Here is a 6,000-nt window from a genome sequence, read left to right as displayed (position 1 = left end):
GTAAAAGGGCTGCATGCCACGTTTCCAGCATTAGCATAATAACAACGACTATGGCACGGAGCAGCTCTGGGCTACAGCAAGACTAACCTGCCTGCACGGAGCCAATGTAACCACTGTGCTTTTTGCCAGGAGCACCAGGGCTTCTGAAACATGTCGGTGGGCTCACAAGGGTGCTGGAAGCTGGCTGGCCCCCTGCTGTCAGTACGGCTGGCAGGTTTCTTAAGAAACAGCGAGCTGGAGCAGTGAGGATGTCTAACACCTCTCCTCTGCTTTAGAGAAGTCAAGTAAAATAAAATACTTGTATGCAAAATGGGCCACAAGCCTTATCTCACGTGCATACTTGACTGCATCTCAGCAAGACGGTCTCCTGAGAGCATAAACTCCCGAAACATGAGCATCCAGTTGATCTAGCATAGGCTATGTCTATCCACCACAAAAGAAAAAAAGAAAAAAAAAAAAAAAAAGAGAGAGCCTGTTGGGTATGTGAACACATGGGAGTAGGCAAAACCAGCATCCAGCATGGCTTCAGGCCTTCATTATCCTGGTGGGTCACTGGCACATGCATACAATATTCAGGGTCTCTTCTCACTATCACCCAGTCAAAAGAGTATGGAAACACAAAGCATCCCAGCCAGCTCTTCAAGCAGCTCTCTACCTGCCCTTCCCAGCACTGTATTGTCCCCTGGATGCCCAGCACAAGCCTCTCCTCTTCTTAAGAAGGTGATTTCTTGTACAAAAAATCCTCCCCTGGATCTGTCCCAGATCTCTGCCACTCTTCACCCCCTGCCCTGCTGTGGGAGCTGAAGCAATGGGTCCAGCAGGGAGACATGGGCACCCACAGCCACAGCTAAGCTGGGGGAAATATACAATGCTGAGCCCTTCCCAACACTAGGTCTTTGGCGTCTGCCACTGTAACAGCAGCAATGAGCTATCTGTGTCTAGCAAGCACCCCAGAACCACTGCTGGGATCTGCTGTCAGCAGTGGGTCCCTTACTCCCACCCATATTCATTCGAAAACCAACAGCCCCCCTCCAGCCTCAGACTGTGTGTGAAGGGACAGAGATAAAGGTATTACCATTAAAGAATGCAAACTCACCTTCTGGAGCCACATGCAAGTGAGACGGCCGTGGGAGCCTAATGCTTAGGACTCAAAAGTCGCTTTCAACTAAATTTTCCCATTTCTGAAAAAAATAAAGTGTTACAACTACAAGCTGTTCCAGCAAAGCCTCCTCAACAGATAATCGGATTTACATAATTGGGTGCTGGTGGGACTTCAATAAATCATCAACGTGGCAGTGTGTTTATTATAGCCATGCAGAGTCACTGTTCTTCTCCACATGGATCCTGGTGCCCAAAATATACCAGATACAACCAAGGGGGAGACATATGTGGCTAGTGCTTGTGGGCAGGAGAAATACAGATGGGCTGTGGCTAATTGCCACCGAGGATTATCAGGAGCCATGAGATTGGTGATTTTGATAGTCTGAGGCTCCTGGGACTTAGCCACGGGTTCACATCTAGCCTAGGTGACAGCCTTACAGGAGACACTTTTTGTAGGCCAGCATAAAATCACTTGTATTTCTCTGTCTGCATCAATAAACCTTGTGCTGATATTTCTGGCAGGTCACCTCTGTGAAAAGCCCAAATGCCAGAGAAGGAGAAAGAACTTTTCCTGCTCACAAGTGGTTTTTCCAGCTCCAAACAATCCAACAAGAGGGGAAACTGTTATGTCATTATGGTGGAGGTACATGTATGAATGCAATCTTTTATTGCTCATTCACTTTTCACCAATCCTAGGCTTATCTACACCTAAAATGAGCGGTGATCCAAAACCTCTTTGCAAAAAGTATTTTTCTACACATCTCAAAATGGGGATAAGTCCTTCTCCAGGAGGGTAGGACTAAATGTGGGAGAAGAACAGATCTACCAATGTGCTGCAGTTACCTGCATATGGATAATGCCACATGCCAGGGACAAACAGTGAACAAAGGCGATTTGTGAGCTGGGAAATGGGATTGCCAAAAGAGATGGAACAGAAATGAGGTTTTAATCCCCCAGCCCAATCTTCCCTGGTACTGGCTGTCTGCAAGAGCAGGATTTTATCAGTGCAGTCCACGGGGAACTTTCCTGACCTTCAGTTTGCTGGAGCCTGGCAGAGCATTGCACTTCTCTAAGATGTGTGAAGACAAGTTTTCAAAATATACAGATGCTCCTGTGAGCTCGAGCCATAGCACGGCACAATACACACCAGAGCATATTGTGTAGACTGAACTCCACAGAGGAAGTCTGCACATAGCTTACAGGTCCTGCAAATTCACAGGAACAGGTATATCAACATTTTCTGCACTCTTCATTGCCAGTGAGCTTACGAAGCCAAATGCCTTGGGACCTGTGTATTTTCCAGGCTAGATGAAAACAACCTTACCTATTTGCGTTTGGAGGGCTCTCCAGGTTAAAGAGGAAGAGAAAACTGTGTATAAGACCCACAGCTATACTACACAGGAGACTGTTGTGAGTGTTTGCTTGAAAATTTAGATTTGCTCATATTGCACAGCCTCCTTCAAGAGTTTTCTATACCCAAACTCCCCCTTCTCCCCCCCACCCAACCCCCAACACAGCCCCTCTGCTTGCCTGTCTGCCAGAGAGACACTGCCAGCACTAGCACTTTCTCAGCTGCCAAGGCACATTGGCCTGGGACTTCATTTCTCTGTATCACAAGCTACCAGCAGAAACCTTGTCATTGCAATTTTTCACATATTTTCTTCTTTTCTGTGTTTTTTTTTTTTTTTTTTTTATCTTTCTGAAATCTCAACTCCCCAGCTCGTGGCCGTAGGCTATTATGAAACTGGAACAGAACTTAGTTGCAGTCCTAAACAAAATGAATAAGGTGAAAGAAAACGGGCACAACAAAGAAAAAGTTAATGTTTGGAGTAATAAGCATCAGAGTTGCTGTTCATACTGGATCAGGAAGGGCAGGAGAGTAAGAAGAGTCCCACAGCTTCTGTCTATGCTCTGTGAGCAGCTAGACTGGTGGCTTTGTCTGATGACCTGGCAGGTGGCAGGTCCATCCAATTGCTGTGTCCACAATATTTCTATTTCGCATCATGGCAAATTTCCATTAAAGAGGCTGCATCCCAGCCATGGGCTTGGAATTAGGACCAGCAAATCCACCATGTACACAGATAGGGGACTGTGAGCAGTACAAGTCTTTTGCAATGAATGGCCCAAGATGAGATGCTAAAGAGATGCCCCAGGGCACAGGATTGTGTTTGACAAACACAAGGCACTGTTATTTCATGTGCTGTCCAAGAGCAGCAAAGCAGGCAGGCAATCCTTCCATTTTTTCCTTCTTTTTCTTCTCTCTTTCTTCCCTCCCTGCTTTCCTTTACTGGCTCTTTTTTCTTCTCTTCTCCTTTCTTTATTTTTTCTCTTACTCTTTTTAACATTTCAGCTGAAGAACTGAGGCTTGTTGTTCCACCGGCTGAGTAAACTTTGAGGGCTTTAAGAAAAATAAATAGTAAGTCTTGCTCGCCAGGTGGGTTCTTCCTCACTTCTCGGCTCCAGTTGCATCCCTAATTTAGAATCTGCAGCCAGTTAACGAGCACAGAGGAGACACGGACTCAGTGCAGAGCGTGTCTTTCTACACACACACACACACACACACGCTTCCAGATGTTTCATCTTTTTAATAAAGATTCAAGCCATGTGAGAACGGCTTCAGATTTGAAAATAACAAAGCGACCCATGAGAAGGGTACTTAGAGCACCGGTGTAGGGCTGGGGGCTTTTTTTGTTTGTTTGCTTAATCCTGAAATATTATGCAGAATCCAGCCCTTGAAATTTTCTTATTTCCTCACACTGAGAGTGGTCTCCAAAGAACTGAGTAAAATCTGCGCATTAAATCAAATGCATTTTCCTGACTACACCCCCTCCCCACTGTAACCTCTCTCCACAGTCTTACACAGACACACAACTGCTTTTCATAGCAAGGCTATAATTTAACAGCTAATGCCTTGCATGAGTACCACCCCTTCCCAAATTCTCCTGCTTTTCAGTTTCTATTCAAATTCAAAGCCAGACTATTTTAGCTCTACAGCCCTGGGAAAAAAATAAAAAATAAAAATTAAATGACAATATTTGAAGAAGCTGCTAGTAGTTCTTTCTCCCCTTTCAGTTCACACCCAGGCAATGTCAAGTGTAAGTCTATTCTTTCTGCCTCTGCAGATACAGAGACAGTTGGGAGACCAATAAATAATATTCTAAGGCTGAAACATCCTATTTTAGACAAGAGACGGGATTTGATAAGTTCTGGTGAGCACCCAGAGACCTGACTTAAATCCAAAAAAGCATGGATGGCTGGTAACAAAGGGACCTGGGCCCCAGAAGGGGTCAGCTGGGCAGTGAGAATCTGCAGGATCTTCTGCTCCTCAGCCCTCCCCAGGTGCAACTTCTGCAGTCACACCAGTGCAACTGGTCCAGCCCATGCCACGGGACCTGCCCAGTTTGTCTGAGATACATCAAGATCCAACTAGTTACTTATGAAGTAATTAATTGGTAGGCAAGACAGGGCTGTAATGCAGCAAGGTTAAGCCTTTACGCCTTTGGACAGATCACTGCGCCAGTCATTTGCCTACTGTGGCAGCCAACACCTGTCAGCAGTGAGGGACACAGTTTGTTTCCAGCTCCATGCACTTAAATATTGTTGTACACCTAATAGCAAGTGGAGAGGAAGTCCTGGTTGCAAAATACAGCCTCAGATGCAGCCAGCTTCTCTCCCCTTCTCAGAGCCAAAGCAAGCATTTCCCAGCCAGGCTGAACAATTTGTGCCTTCACTGTTTAAGGCTGAATTATGCCAAGGTGGGGAGGCCTTTTCGTAACTTTTCCAGCATTCTTTATGCTTTACACCAGGCATGCCAAACCCAAGCTGTGGGGTACAGCAGTGAAGCTGATCAAAATGAGATACAGTGAGGAGAATTAGGAAAAAAAAATAAAAATAAATAAAAAATAGAAGCATCATAATCAACACCAGGTGTAGGCCAATTAAACAGCCGTTCCCATGTGCTCACAGGAGGGCACTCACTCACAATTTACCCAAACAAATCCATGCTTAAAAACTCTCAGGAGTTTCACAGAAAAATCACATTTCTCTTCAGGGCTCTTTAAAAATATTTGAAAGCTCTTTCGTCTGTACACACCAGCTTTGCACACCAGAAACAGCTCCCTCTCAGCCCAGGAGAACCGATCAGCCTGGATTAAAGTGCTGGCAGATGCCTGTTCCTTACAAAGGAGCAAAAGAGTCCTTCTTCCCACAGCTCTCCTCCTTCAGCTACCCCTTCTAATCCTCCTCTGACTTTCTTCAAGGGGGTGTTGGCTTTTGGCTCATACTTTCAAAAGGCATCTTAGGGGCAGCTAGGTGCTCAAGTCTGATTTATTTATAGGATCCAGGCACTCAGCTCTCGTGTGCCTTTGAAGCCCTCCAAGCCTCAGCACTATATGTATTCCAAGCAGAGTTTTCCCTCGCTGTCAAATTGTTTGATGTGTGAGAAGAAACACGTCAAACTGGACAGAGTTTTACTGTGTCACACCTGCTGCCTACCCTACTTCTATCTCGTCCACAGCAGCTATCCACATCTCAGCCTCTCCCGCCAAGAGAAACATGGTACCCGCAGACATCCATACCTGCTATCAAGCCAATCTCCACCAAAGTAATGATCTTCCCGCTTCTCTCTTGGGTGGATGAGAACTCCAGACCCACCTCACTTCCAATTCAGCAAATCAGCTGGTGTCACTTGAGTGTGGTCTCTACCATTTGTGCCAAAAATCCCTTTGGTTTGGTCTGCTGGAGCTAGCTACCTTGATTTGTCTGGTGGAAACAGGATAAATTCGGAGTTCACCCATGTCCATTATAACAATCACTAATTGCAAGATACCTTCAGTCCTCCAGTGCCTTCTCAAGATTCCCCATTTAGCTGTCATGGAGGGCACTCCAGGAAGCTTTTGC

This window comes from Aythya ferina (assembly GCF_964211825.1).
Source record: "Aythya ferina genome assembly, chromosome: 20".
Taxonomy (NCBI): Eukaryota; Metazoa; Chordata; class Aves; order Anseriformes; family Anatidae; genus Aythya; species Aythya ferina.
The sequence above is the reverse complement of the archived record's forward strand: the minus strand, read 5'-3'. Positions refer to the sequence as shown.